The 15,292-nt window shown below is 44.8% G+C and overlaps 1 protein-coding gene across 1 annotated transcript in view; it reads right to left on the bottom strand.

Moving 5' to 3' along the window:
* LOC124607035 (leucine-rich repeat-containing protein 4-like) overlaps positions 1 to 15,072 on the bottom strand; it is a 1,293,164-nt gene extending 1,278,092 nt beyond the window's left edge. Inside the window, exon 1 of the mRNA XM_047139208.1 lies at positions 14,817 to 15,072. The gene's annotated coding sequence lies outside the window, so the exon portion shown is untranslated. The remainder of the gene's footprint in view (positions 1 to 14,816) is intronic.
* Between the last annotated feature and the right edge of the window lie 220 nt (positions 15,073 to 15,292).

The following is a 15,292-nucleotide window of genomic DNA, read 5'->3' as shown; positions in this document are numbered from 1 at the left end:
CAGACCGAATAGGTATCCAACCACAGAAAACAAGTAACGCTAAATGCAGAAAGAGAAACTGCCCATCACGGGAAGATCTCGAGAAATCGTGACTTTCACAGCTTCGTTCTAAAGTCGTCCGTATTTTCAATGCAGTTGTCGATCTCTTCCTGTTCTAATGCAGCTTTTTCCAAATTCCTACAGTCCTGCTACATCCAGCATGTTTGAAAATCTACAGTACAATACAATCTTAATATGTGACTACCTTCTTTTCTCTTCTTACACTTCCTTTAGAGCGCCTAATTAGTTTTCAGTGTTTTAGCAGAGACGCCACTAACCCGTCCCTTTTCCTTCAAAGTTGTGTAGTGGTCTATTCTTTTTAATATCTCTTAATTTTATAGTGACAGACGAAGCACCAAAGAAAACTAATTATCTTTCCTCCCATTCTCATCTCCGAGAAAAGGAAAGGAACTAAAAAATTTCCTTAGCTATTGCACCAAGGTAATGCACCAAGCTGAGAAAGCCTGAGCCATAAAAGGAAAATCAGTTAAGAAGTAGATACTGTGAGACTTAAAGTGGGTGTGAAGTACCGCATTAACGTCGGTAACAGGTATGGAGGACATTAGGTTGGAGGCTTTGTATGTATTCTTTAGCCCTACAAGATCCTAATACGCTTTATGTTGTTATTTCTGCCCGGGAGCTCTTAATTGGCATTACTATCCAACACGAAAAGCCTACCTACATTTTTACGATGCGTTCTTCATAGACAGAACACGTAGTCGCTTATACCGTCCGTGATTAACGTATGTGAGAATGCCAGCACCCTCAGGGCGTTCAGAACCGCCGATATTGAAAACTCTTGGAGAACAAACATGGGTGAGCAATTTAAATATATGCTTAATACTCCTTAAGTTTTGTATGATCCGTCGGGACACGGAACATGTTGGGGTTGGTAAACAGCGGCCCGTTGGCCACATGCAACCCGCAAAGAGTGTTTGTGCGACCCGCCAAGACAGTCACAAAAATCAGCCACGAATCGAGATTTGCTACCCGTGCGCGACAGATGTCCACCAGGACTGATACGTCAAGACGTATGCGCAGTGTAGATACTGTTCGAGCAAATCGTGTTGACATTCGGCGAGTTCGCTGATGGGAGCATGTCCAATTTACTGTCGCTCCCATCGGGCACAGCGCCGAATGTGAACATGCTTTGTGCGAACAATACGATTCACAGTGCTTTCTGGTTGGTGTGGCTTATTTCTGTTCTGTCTGTGCAACAGTAAACATATAAATATCCAGATTCAGTGAAAGCGTGAACCCTCCGAAGAAACGTAGAATCAATGATATATGTTGTGTGTTTAATGAAGAACAGACCCGTTCTGAAATGTAAAGTTAAGTAATAAATACTATTATTTTGGAAGGTGTGGTCCTCCTCCACGCTGCGCTTCCACAAGGGCCTTTGAGCCGAAACAGTTTCCCAGCCCTGGCCCAGAGGATTAACGAGCGCTGGTTAGCCAGCTAGGCGGATGTGATTTTTAGACGATTTTCCACATTCAGCTTGGTGAATGCAAGGCTGGTACCCACGTTCCGCTACGCAAACGTTTAGAAAACGTTCTCAAGCCTGAATATGAGATTACTTTGGACACAGGCAGATGGGGTACTCAGATTCCGCACCGGCGGAAGTTGTGGCGTCAAGGACACCTGACCACCCACTGTCCCTAACACTGCCTCAGCCTATAAACTAATGCCGACCTTGCAGAGGCACAGGGAAAGGAAGGGCGAAGAAGAAGACTCGCTTAGTTTTGTATCAATCAATATATTGGAACGAATACCTCTTTTCATAATACTTCTTTAGTAGTATTGAGAAGCTCTTGGCAATAAGTGTACAATGATTTAAAGGGGGTTAATGTTGAACGTTGAAACTTCTGCTAGTGTATCTCAGGAATGTGCTAATGCCGAGTGTACTGAAAGTCATGGAAACGAGAATCGGCTATTCCCGTGTAAACATATAACGAGAAGCCTGGCTTTTCCTTCTATAGCAAGCAAATAAAGACAACATTGTGTAAAGTGAAGCTGGAGATAGGCCGACTTCAGTCCGGAACCGCGCAGCTGCTACGGTCGCAGGTTCGAATCCTGCCTCGGGCATGGACGTGTGTGATGTCCTTAGGTTAGTTAGGCTTAAGTAGTTCTAAGTCTAGGTTCAATGGTTCAAATGGCTCTGACCACTATGGGACTTGACTTCTGAGGTCATCAGTCCCCTAGAACTTAGAACTACTTAAATCTAACTAACCTAAGGACATCACACACATCCATGTCCGAAGCAGGATTCGAACCTGCGACCGTAGCGGTCGCGCAGTTCCAGACTGTAGCGCCTAGAACCGCTCGGCCACTTCGGCCGGCTCTCTAAGTCTAGGGGACTGACGACCTCAGATGTTAAGTCCCATAGTGCTCAGAGCCATTTGAACCATTTTTTGAACGTGGAGAAAGGAAAGTAAATGGAAGGAAATATTGAAATCAGCTGCTTCGAAGCTTTGTGCGGAATCAGCGGCAACAAGTGAAAATGTGTGGACATTCGAACTCGGGATCTCTTGCTTACTAGGCAGTTGCGGTTAACTAGCCACCCGGACACAATAATTAGCGCAGCTGCGCGGAATATCTCGTCGTGCCTCCCGGCTGACCCACATTCCCGCCTAGCGCCACCAGGCCGCTGTCCCCGTCCACACACTCCATGCTCGCTACTTTGAGATTCCCGCAGGAGGTCGAACTTAACTGTGCAGCCGCACTGAAGGTGATGGATTGATTGCTCATCGAGGCGAATCAGTTATATGAAAGCGTGGTGTCTGTTTTTTCGGACATGTCCACATGCAAGACAGCACGTTTTTAGTGTACTCGTAAATAACGCGAGGGGAAAAAAAAAAGAAAATCTACAGCGCGAAGTCATGTTCAAGCAAGAAGCAAGATTCACAATGCATTTAAAGTACCCATACTGTCTACCGTGATTTTTGTGCCATTCTTTATCAAAATTTGCCTTAAATCCCACCGATACGAATATCGGTTTCGTTGACATCACAGTCAGTAGTAACAAAAAACCCCGCTATGGTTGAAAATGTAAATTAACTAACAAAATAAACCACTGTGCAGACAGTAATCAGACTGAATCATTTAATTTTATGAGCTACGTTATGATTTTTGTCACATCGTCGTCTTTAATTACAGGCATAATCAGTTTTTGCTAAGGCAACGTATGATTTGTGTCATTATCGGTAAAACAACAACAAGATCACACTCGAGTGCGTTGTGTTCTTCCCGAGTCCATAGTCCTCTCGTCTATTACATAACAGGAACGCGGGGGCGGACAGTATATCTTCGTTTCACGCCTCTAATGGGAAGCCCAATCCCTGGAGTGACGGCAGCGGTTGTAATAAATGGCGTGTCTCCGGACAACTCCCTCATTAGCGTCTCTCTCATGTGCGTCAAAAAAATTCACCGTTTGTTGCTTTCTTTGTAATTACTTTGCAGTAGTAAAGTGTATCACTGTGTCTTCACAGCTAGGAGACAATAAATACCAACGTTTCGGTGTCTGCCTATAGCTGCCATTTTCAGATCGAATACTCCGACTGGTGCGCAGAATTGAACTGTGAGTGAGGAACGGCGGATAAAGAAGCCAGGCTACGGCATGATAGAGGGGACAGTTCCCCTGCTAACATGAAACTAGTATTCGCACTCCAGAACAGATAGACAAAATTTTAAATTTAATTCCTCTTTGCATTTCCGGCCAGTCGATCATAAAGTAGTGTAAAATGCCTCGATAAACAGTTACAAGGGGTTTACAAAATAATGAGCAACGCCTTTTTGTAGTCTGGTTAACCAGCTACATGAATATTCGAAAAATGGAGCTGCTCTGTGGCACTTGTCAAAAAGGCATGTTAAGTGATGGGGCTGTTTCTTGGGTCTAACAAGAAATTACGGAGGAAAAAAAAGTTGAATTGGGAATGCTCTTTCGTTTTTTCCCCATACTACATTGCACACCATCCACAAATTCGTGAGGCCGACCGGAGTGGCCGAGCGGTTCTAGGCGCTACAGTCTGGAACCGTGCGACCGCTATGGTCGCAGGTTCGAATCCTGCCTCGGGCATGGATGTGTGTGATGTCCTTAGGTTAGTTAGGTTTAAGTAGTTCTAAGTTCTAGGAGACTGATGACCTCAACAGTTAAGTCCCATAGTCCTCAGAGCCATTTGAACCATTTGAACCACAAATTCGTGACATTCTTGGATAATATTTTTCATGCATTATTTTCCCTTCGCATTGGTTCAACTACCGTTTTGTAACGTATTTTCGTTTGCTCTTTCACAATTTTTTTTTTAATTCGTCTTGTCTAGAATACCATGTTAAACTGTTGATCCAATAAGCGTTTGGATACACTACTTTCGCAAATCAGACAGAACTAAGGGTATAGTAAGGTAAATACGTGTGTTTTAAATTAGACTTCGAGTGAATGTTAAGCTCTAAATTTCCTTCATCTTCATTTTCGGTTAATTTTCCATAAATGTATTGTTAATCAAATCCGGCTGAGGAGAGAAGAAATTTAAGGACCAACTTTACTAAGAGAAAAGACTCGAGTGACAGTATACATCATGCTGCATGAAGGAATAGTAAGTTTGATAGAGTAAAAACTGAAGCGAGAGATAAAGACTTGGCTGTAGTAAGCAGTTTCAAATGAAGGTAGGTTGCAGGAGCCATGCAGCGATGACAAACCTCGCACAGCGGAGAATAATATGAAGAACTGCGTCAAACCCGTCTTCGAACTGAAGACCGTAACAATAACAAGTGTTTGATAAGCACCTGCGGACCGGAAAGGCGAAATGTAAACACAAACCCACTTTTTTCGAAATGTTTCTTTTTTAAATAAATTTCGCAAATGTAGAAATTAATCGAATATAGTAGCTACAGTTATGCATTAGCTACGATCAGTAGGCAGACAATTCATACGTACTGAAACTGCAGCCCAGATGAAGGGTCGTGTTCTCGCTCGGACGAAAGGTTATGACACCGTCGCTGTCTGGAGAACCATCGCCATCACATTGCACTTAAGGCTGTGCGCAGTTTCAAACGTTTTTCTCTCGCCTATAATGCACAGCGGGACAGCACGAGAAGGAAGTCGGAGCACGCATACTCAGCTCTGGGATGAGCTCACCTCTTTTATCGCCATTCTGCGTAGCACCTTGAACGCGGCGCGCTGCCTTCTGACACTCGGTCCAGTAGTAAACGCCGTCCTTCAGCAGCACTGGGCGACGCGCCAAGGTAACCGCTGCACTGGGCCTCGTTTCTTCCCTTCAGCCTAATGAACGACGAACGGACGCGAGAAAGTGAACAGAGTTTGCGCTGTCGTCAGCTAATTGTGGGACACGTGTCAAAATCAAAGGAATGGTGCACAGTTAATAATGTTCATAGAAGTTGCTACTGTATCAGAAACTATCTGGTACGATCTGTAAGGAAAATATATTATCAAACGCTAGGAGTACCGACGCTGACCGTGCTTTTTATTATGCTGAGGTCTCGAGAAGAATTGCGGCCATGTTCAAATTTGGCGATTTATCTGGTAATAAATGTGCAAGTTTTTTAGTTTTTTAATACGATTCGTTCAACCATAAGCATGTTTTCGAGCCACTGCAGGCTCATCATCAGATGAAGGTATTACAAGAACATTACGCTGTTGACCAAGTGTAGGTAGATGCAGTGACGATGCTGCTGGCGGAAATGACGGAAATTTAGTAATCGGTAACGAAACGTTTACGAAGCCGGAACTTTCTTATGTTTCAGGTACTTTCGGTTTCGCAAACGTTTCGTCACCGATTACTAAATTTCCGTCATTTCCGCCAGCATCATCAGCACTGCATCTATAGTCGAACGACCGATGGCCTTTCACCATCACGGCGGGGGACTGCATTGTTGCCGGTTGCAGGCGACGACGGTTGTGGTAAGAGCATACACGTCTGCAGGCATTTGCCTGTAGCGATTTAGGGAAATCAGGGAAAACCTAAATCAGAATGGCCGGGCACAGGCTTGAAACGTTTCTGTATGGTAAAGCCATTAATATCGTCCAAATCTGCAAATTACGTCTCTCGCTCTCTTGTTCAGAATTTGTCGCTTACCACCACCGTCAGCAAACAGATTAAACATTCACTAAGTAACTAGCTACAATCACCTTAAATGCTTGCGGTGGCTGCGATATTCATAGCAGAGCGCTGAGGATACTACTGAACGCTCATTGGTTTTCGGAGAACGAGTGACGTAGATGCGCAGAACGAACCTACACTCGACATCACCGTTCGTGACTCCAACTATAGCTACAGTTAGTCCACAGCGTAATGCTCTAGTAGCGCCTCCATCTGATGATGAGCCTGCAGTGGCTCGAAAACATGTTTATGGTTGAATAAATAGTATCAAAAAACTGAATAAAGTAACTGGTTGGATATTTATTACGAGATAAATCGCCAATTTAAATCACAAATGGTTCAAATGGCTCTGAGCACTATGGAACTTAACTTCTGAGGTCATCAGTCCCCTAGAACTTAGAACTAGTTAAACGTAACTAACTAAGGGCATCACACACATCCATGCCCGAGGCAAGATTCCAACCTGCGACCGTAGCGGTCGCGTGGTTCCAGACTGTAGCGCCTAGAACCGCTCGGCCACTCCGGCCGGTAGAAAATTAGTTCGGTGTAGTTGGTTGGTTGGGTAGTTTGGGGGAGGGGACCAAACACCGGGGTCATTGGTCCCATCCGATTAGGAAAGGATGGGGAAGGAATCGGCCGTGCCCTTTCAAAGGAACCATCCCAGCATTTGCCTGACGCGATTTAGGGAAATCACGGAAAACCTAAATCAGAGTGGACGGACACAGGCTTGAAACGTTTCTGTATGATAAAGCCAATAATATCGTACTACTGGGCCAGTATATGCAGTCTGTTATCAGTGAACGCAGCGGTAACAAGTCAACCCTCGACACACACACATATTCCGCAGTCGAGACAGGATCAGTTTCCATGAACACTGCTTATTTATTTGTTAAAAGATATGTCAAACGATCATTTCATTTGATTTCTCAATTTGAGATATGGACCCAACATACTATAATTATCATATTTGTAAAACATTTTTTCCTTCGTCTGTCTAGAACGTACACGGCAACTGCAAGTTTAAAACTCGCTTTTATGTTCCAGGGGGTACTCGAAATTGGATCTTTTCGTTCCACGGAGACAGGCATACTCTTCTTCACTATATGAATTTGACTAACATAAGTTATTTGCGCAAAGCAGAAATGACAATGAGACAGTCTGATTGCATATGAAACTGTATTCTGTTGACTACTGACACACGCTAGAGCTGACAGAGCGCTTCTGTTCTGAAGAAGTTATCACGTATGTTGGGGAGTGCACGAGATACACGCCGATTATGCTATACGGTGATCTTCCAAGCTACCATGCATCGAACAGAAATCGGTAACATACACCAGGAGTCCACCATATGAATAATACATGATGCGCAACGCCATTTGTTTCCTCTTAATTACTCTAACGGAAGGTGAGTATATACAAAAATAAATACGTGGGCTTCTGCTACTTCAAAATATAGTCTGTTATTTACTTTGTACCTTGGGGCAAACTGAATATTCAGTTATGATATAAACTTAAATGACATCAACTTAACATGTTTTTAATGAGGATTACTTTGTGGGTAAAATATTTCTGCATCCTTACTGTTCATATTTGTAAGCATCCGAGCTCAATAGCTACTTCAGTCCTATTACACTGCAAAGAAGGGCAACGATTATTGTCTGATTCCAATTAGCTGTCAGCCAACGTTTAAAGTCCAAAGTTGCGACCTTGTCGTGAAACGCACTGTCTCTTTGCAGACAGGCACCAAAGCAGTCCGTGACAGAATATCGCTTTAAAATCTACGTCTCCTACAAAGACAACCGCACAAAAAACATGAAATTCACGTATGCTCTAGGTCTCTACAATGTTACCAAATACGTATGGCAAAAACCTGTTAGTAATTGTAATTAGAAGCACATTATAAAAATTTCTTTCAACTGGATGTAATTTTTCCACCCGGGGAACAGCGTCAAACCTATCACGTAACATTTCTCACTGAAAGACGTTTTCATTGTCAGTTACCAAAATATCTCACTGGACAATATATCTTCACAGAGCTGAGTATCGCATCGCACTTGATATGTACTACCTAGCGAAAAATTTATTTTCTTTTTTTTCTTCAATTTTGTCATTTAATTGTCGGCCGCTGTGGCCGAGCGGTTCTAGGCGCTTCAGTCCGGAACCGCGCTGTTACTACGGTCGCAGGTTCGAATCCTGCCTTGGGGATGGATGTGTGTGATATCCTTAGGTTAGTTAGGTTTAAGTAGTTTCTAAGTCTACGGGACTGATGACCTCAGATGTTAAGACCCATAGTGCTTAGAGCCGTCTGAAGCATTTGTCATTTAATTCTTACCAAGTATGAAGCTTAAAGTCTCGTAAGTATCTCCTTCGAAAGTCGTATACAAGTCAGAAATGTAAGTATGGTATAGGCGCTGAAAAATCTCCTCCATACCCTCTTTCGTCTACTTTCATTGAAAGCAAGGCACGCGAAACTAAACTTTGTGCAGCGAAGTGGTAACGGTATACTGCTAGCGTGAGCCCATTATCTATCAAATGGCAACTACTTTAAATTCGGCCTCATACTCATTCTTCGCAAACTAATGTTTTGAATCTGGTTGGAACACAAAAATGAAATTAAGTTGAAAAAGAGCGCGAAATAGTTTTATTGTCTGGAAAACGAACAACATTATGTACTTAGGACGAACACCGACATGAATAGCTGTTAGATCATTGTGGAAGCGTTTGCAGTCTCGTTGATACAACCATTCGGACACACAGCTGACGTCATTTACAATAAACTTGTAAAATCTGAATGCGTACAGCCTAAACCAAACCTGATCTTGGCTCTCGTGGATTAGGAGAACATTGATGACACTCATTTCAAATCTTCAGTCGCCATGTTAGCACACTTGCTTTAACTTTTTAATCTTCTAGCGCCTTTTAATTTGCATCGTATCCGATTTTCCCCTCGCCCATGTTTCAGTTCGACGTGAATGTACTTCCTGCTATTCTTTACTTGGCGGAAAAAAAACCACATAGTAAGGGCAATCTGACATACATAGCATGACACGGTTATCGGCTGGTCCACTAAGACAGTCTGAAGAAACGACGCGAAACTATTGTATAATCGAGTGTACCGCAACACATTTAAGTTACAGTGGGCAGCCGAGAAGAAACCCTGCGGCAGGTCACGCGTGGAACGAAGAAATCGTCCTTCCCTTCACTTCTTTCCTCCCTGCTGCTGCCTACAGTCTGCTATATCAACAATCCGATAAATATAGCTTTTGTCGCAGAGACTTCACTGTCACCTCTGTTGTGTTTCATACTCAGCCGTACATGGTCTCCCTCTTCCTTTCATTTTAATTTAATGCTTCAGTGTTAATGGGTAATATTCTGGTGAAACGTGAATGCAGACATTACACCAAGATTATGACGAGCCTTGTGGTCTCATGGTAAAGCGAGTGTCTTGAAACCGAGAGACTGCAGAGTCGAATCCCAGTTAGAGCACGGAAATTTTCAGCCTATCTTTTTAACATGGCGTTCACAACAGGGGTGGAGCCGCTAGGAACGACACATGATTGGGACTCCACGTTAAACTTTCCCCAAGTGGGTAACTAACGTATATTAGGGACACACAAGTCGGCTGTCGTTTAATTGAAAGACTTGCATCCGATCATTCAGCCTCACGCAGTTGTTGTTATTACTGCCGGCTGGTGTGACCCAGCGGTTCTAGACGCTACAATCTGGAACCGTGCGACTGCTACAGTCCCAGGATCGAATCCTGCCTCGTGCATGGATGTGTGTGATGTCCTTAGGTTAGTTCGGTTTAAGTAGTTCTAAGTTCTAAGAGACTGATGACCTCAGAAGTTAAGTCCCATAGTGCTCAGAGCCATTTGAACCAATTTGTTATTACCATTAACCTTATCAAAAGTAATACACGCGGCCCCGGGCGTCCTGTCACGGTTCGCGCGGCTTTCCCCTCGGAGGTTCGAGTCCTCCCTCGGGTATGGGTGTATGTGTTGTCCATAGCGTAAGTTAGTTTCAGTTAGATTAAGTAATGTGTAAACTTAAGGACTGATGACCTCGGCAGTTTGATCCCATAAGATCTTACCACAAATTTCCAAAGTTTAATAAGTAAACGAAAATATTTTTCCATTGTCCGTGTTTTAACGACGTAAAATAAAACGCATATCATACCGAAAAAAAAACAGAAAAGCAAAAAACAAAACAAAAACGTTTCAGTAGTTGCGGGTATAGTAGCAGCGTTAATTCCATGTACATACAAACGGAGAATTTGTCTAATATTATTTTCGAAGTGTCACTCGAATCTCTTCAAGTCAGCCACAGATACAATGTTGGCCTAACTGCATTCATGGTCATGTGCTTAGAACAGTATTGAGTCACATCATCCCTTGGACCCGTGTCCCTTTCGCGCGCATTCTTCTCAGCTGCGGACAGTTAAGTGTCTTTGGGGTTTCACACAAACGTGAGCGTTCGGTAAGCTGTCCTTGACATCCAGCGCCCGGCTTCACTCCGCATAAAAATTTAACTTAAGACACAAGGTTGTTTCGCATCTTCACCTCAAGACGCACAGGATCTGATTTCGAAAATATAAATTTGATACTGAGTGATGTCTGTTAACGCCTCTTATTGCTGTTTTTTAGTAATGAGACGCCCTATTAGAAAGCATTGAATCGTGATGTAATAGCTTTAAAACAAGTAAGGTTCTATCACCTTTATAATATATGTTTTTTCTCGTTCCCAGCATCATACCGCAATCAGATCGCAATGAACGATTCAATACTATGTAACATCGACTCAGATTTGCGAAGTGGGTGATAACGTTGCATCTTTGAGTAAGAATCTGACGTAACAGTTGTTAACTGTTTCCCAGGTTACATTATTATGCTTTCCACACGATCACGTTTTTCTAAAAACGACAAATTAGCGCCCCTTATTCCTAATTTTGTCGTTGTCTGAAGCGAGGAAATAAGTCAGTTGACAGCGCCAGTTATTACCAAGTAACCATATTCCAGGTGTCGTACACCAAACGTTTACTGACGTAGATTTTGTTTCCTTGAAAACCATTCAAATAGGTAATATCCAGCCAGACAGCTCTGAAGCCACTATATTCCAGGCAATGTTTTAGTATACAATATTTTAGTGTATCATATGTTTTATTTCCCAAGTCAACATCCCTTTTTCTCAACACACACTAATCGTACAAGGATGCATGATGTACTGTTAGAAACAATGTTTAACCGGCTTTTGACACTGCATACCGATTTTGTGATAAACTTACTATTTGCGGAAAATTTTAACATAAAAGAGACTTTTAATAATCTTAGGCAAATAGGCATACCCAGCTTAATACCCATATTTTACTAAGCTAACCTATTAATCACAAATAAGAGACTCCCTTTTCATATTGTCTTATTACCGTTTTATTTGTTTTAAAGTGCTTATTAACTGGATAATATGCATACAGCATTGTCATCATTAATAACAGTGACCACTGCGGTAGTCCATATCTCCACTGTCGCCCATGTTAACTTTTCCAGTTGAATATACTTTCCTAAACGAGAAGCATGTTTGTCATTGTCGCCTTGAATTGTGATTAACCTACTGTTACTACGGCCTAACATGCTTACTGTATCAAAACTCAATGAATTTACAATTAATGCTCAGCTGATTGACACCAGTGAAATGGTTGTAACATCACGGATAAACTTAACATCATCTGATCGAAGTATGCCTTTTCAACTGACAAGATGACCCATTAAATTGCATTTTGCCATCATTATAAACAAGTCGCAGGAATAAACGCTTCAAAGAGTATGTACAATATACCGTGTCTGCTCACTGACGATTGTGTTTACACTTTTCAGCGGTAACTAATTCGATGAAGATGTTTGTGCCCGCGAAATAAAATGGTAAACAAAAAGTACACGAAGATTACATTCTCACTGTAAGTTTCGTTCACACCGAGGTATTGTAATGCTCTGTAGAGAATTTTGTTCAAAATAATGTTCATGGAAATGTATATACAAAAATGTTATCATAAATTCATTATTATTTCACGTCGTTCGGTTCATTTTTAAAGACATTTTCCTCATTCTCACAAATACCCTTATCCGAATGATTAAACTTATTCCAAACACTGTCATTATTTAAAACTGGTTTGGAAGTTATTTTTCAATACTGCGCCTCCAGTACACAGCTGTGTTTGGGCTTGTATCGTTGGAGTGCTCGTTCATCTGAAATGCACATTGTAACGGTACATTTAAACTGCGGTTCCATGACAAAGTGTGGACGCGAACCGAGGACATCCGGTTTGCGAAGCAGTGAGCCTCAGGAGTCCAGGTTGCTTTGATTCTTGTCAGTTGCGTGTGCTTCACAGTCTTTACCGTCTCGCGACAACAATACGGCGGCGCGACTTGGAGAAGCATTTCCTGTTCGTTCCCCGCGGCGACACGCACCGCACGCGGGTGGCCCAGCTGTGGAGGCGGAGCTCACGCACTGCCGGCCCCCTTCCGGCCGCGACTGGACACGCCGGCGGCAATTAATTCGGCGCGCGAGTGCGGCCGGCCGGCGCGTTCGCTATCTCGCGCACGCATCGCGGCCGCACTCACAGATCTCGCCGCACAATGGACAGCGCCGACTGCTGCTGCATTTTGCTCGGCCGCGACTGTAGGCGGCCAATAACCCGCCGCGGGGGAAGCGGCTGGCCTCCGCCGGTGGCTCGTAACGGGCAGATGCCGCCCGGCCAGCTTTTCCCTCTGCAGTGCCGTCGCCGAGCAGACTACTCGCCAACGGGCGCCGGGGGAGGAGGAGCACCGGTGCGCGTTGTTTACAAACAAGAGGCCCCCCTGCGGCGGCGGGCCCGAGGCGCGAGACGAGAAGAAACAACGGCGGCAACAGGAGACGGGACCGCGACTGACACCGAGGGGGAACGGGTTCCGCTGGAAAACCTGCCTCTCCGGTTACCCACGCCGACACGCCGCTCTGCGCGCCAGCCGGAAACCCGGCCACTTGTCGGCTGCCACCGTTCCTTCTCTAACCACTAACACTTGTGACGGAATTACTCGCAGCGTATGCTGTGACTTGGACGAAACATTTCGTCCCACAGCGCACTTTTTCGGATTTCCATATTCCCAGAAGCGAAGAGAAAGAAATACTGAATTTAGTCTCTTCGAACACTGTCTAAACTACAGGGGCCCTTACGATTTTGCATAACAAATTTTTTCCTGCCCCTCTATAATTTCAGTGATCTTACCGCTGCACTTCCAGTGCCACATGTTGAGACTACGGACGTCCTCTGCATCCAGATACTACAGAGTATGCTTTTATTAGCCCAAAGAATACAACAGAAATCAAACTGTAAACTCTAGCCAGTCGTATTTCAGTACATCCCGTAAAGTGATCCGAAGTTGACTGCCTCATACTCACTCGCATGCCCGCCACATCAGTGCAGCGTTACAGTGGCGGTTTGACAGGACGGAACGTTTTCTCTTCCTACACGACCCCTGACTCCCAATGATGCGACTGCAAAACTTCTGGCTATTCCAAACGCTAGATCGAACTTTAAAGTTGTTCGCTGGTCAGGGTCATATTAAATGTGATATGACCTTGCTTTCCTCCTACCAGAAAGCCAGTTAACCAGCTGTGGCGGCATTTACAGCTTAACATTAAATCGGAACCACAATGCAGTTTCCTTTTTGCTCATACAAGTACGATATTGCCACTGTCAAAAATCACGCTACCTGACAAAGGAAATCTAGCCGGGGTTTCAGCTCATAAACAGTACAATTTCAGCGTAGTTACTGGCAGCTACTATCTGAAGAATATGGGGAATAAAAAGGTGACTAAGATATCGCAGTTCATTTGACATGTAACCTGCAGAAGTTACACTCGAGTCATTCTTTCGCTAGTCACTCGGGCTTCAAGTCTGGAGACGAACTCTCTGAACCCTCACAACTATTTGGGTTAGTCTACCACATCAAGAGCGTGGAGCCTTTATATCCGTGTGTCCCACTCTGCAACGCTTGCAGGTTTCGGCTTTTGTAAACATTACTACAGTGACAACTCCGCCTGACAGCTCGATGCACGAACACAACTATCGTTAGACTCACATGCAGCCACCACACCTCTGGTTTCTCGTCGGTGAACAGTGTTGCTAGCCACGGCTTGTTCCCATCGTCAGGCGCCTCGATCAGGGTCAACGAACAGCGCCGCGGGAGCATCACGTGCCCTTGTTTACATTATCGCCGAAACCGCTCCCACTCCAAGCGTCGGGCTGCTACGCAACGTTGCTGCTACAGGTTCATTCTCTGAAGACCAAAAGGCACACTGGCAGGCAGTTTCCGCTACAACTCTCAATTTCTTCCGCTCATTCACTCTATTGAATCATCTACCAAAATGGGTGCAACGTCTCCTCTTAAAACACTGCATAAGTCTGCTCTAGTCCTGCTACAGAACAGAAGAGTCTTTGAACTGGTGTCTACAGCGAACTAATAACTTTTCTTTGCTGTCTTCCCGGAATGAACCAGCTGCAAAGAGCTAGTCGACTCCGACGATTTCTCGAGTAGAAAGTCTACTGGTTCGACCAGGCAAGCAGCGTACGTGGCTATTACGAAATGGAGAGGTGCTGGATGACGTAGTCTGCAGCGTCTGACGACTTACTTGTGTCCGCGATCCAGGAAGCTCATCGTCGACAAGTCACCATTGAAAGTGGCGGGCGTACCCGAGCGACGAGGGTGAGAGGTTCTGAGTCCTGGGAGGGCGCCTGAGTTCCCGTCTCTGCCGGCTGGCCGTGCACTCAGTAGGGGGAGATCGCGTCACCACGACACGTCACAGCAGCCGAAGCACCGGAAGAACAGGCGCGCACCCGAGCTGACACCGCACAGCACGGCGTTCTACGGCGGACTGAGGCGGCGGCCAAGGCGGCGCGGGCACTGCGAGGCGCCCGCGCGGCGGCCAGACGCCAGCGCCCCTGGCGGCCGCTGCCGGCGACCGCGCCGTGTGCAGGGGCCACGCGGCGTTGCCACGCGATACAGCCGGCATTCCTAGCGACACGCCGCCAGTAATAGGATTACCACTCGTTCTTTCAAATACGCTCGGGATTACGGTCTGAATGGAGATGCAGAAAAGTTCACCTC

The sequence above is a fragment of the Schistocerca americana genome, chromosome 1, assembly GCF_021461395.2.
Source record: "Schistocerca americana isolate TAMUIC-IGC-003095 chromosome 1, iqSchAmer2.1, whole genome shotgun sequence".
Lineage (NCBI taxonomy): Eukaryota > Metazoa > Arthropoda > Insecta > Orthoptera > Acrididae > Schistocerca > Schistocerca americana.
Note: the sequence above shows the minus strand (reverse complement) of the source record. Positions and strands in the feature narration are given on the sequence as shown.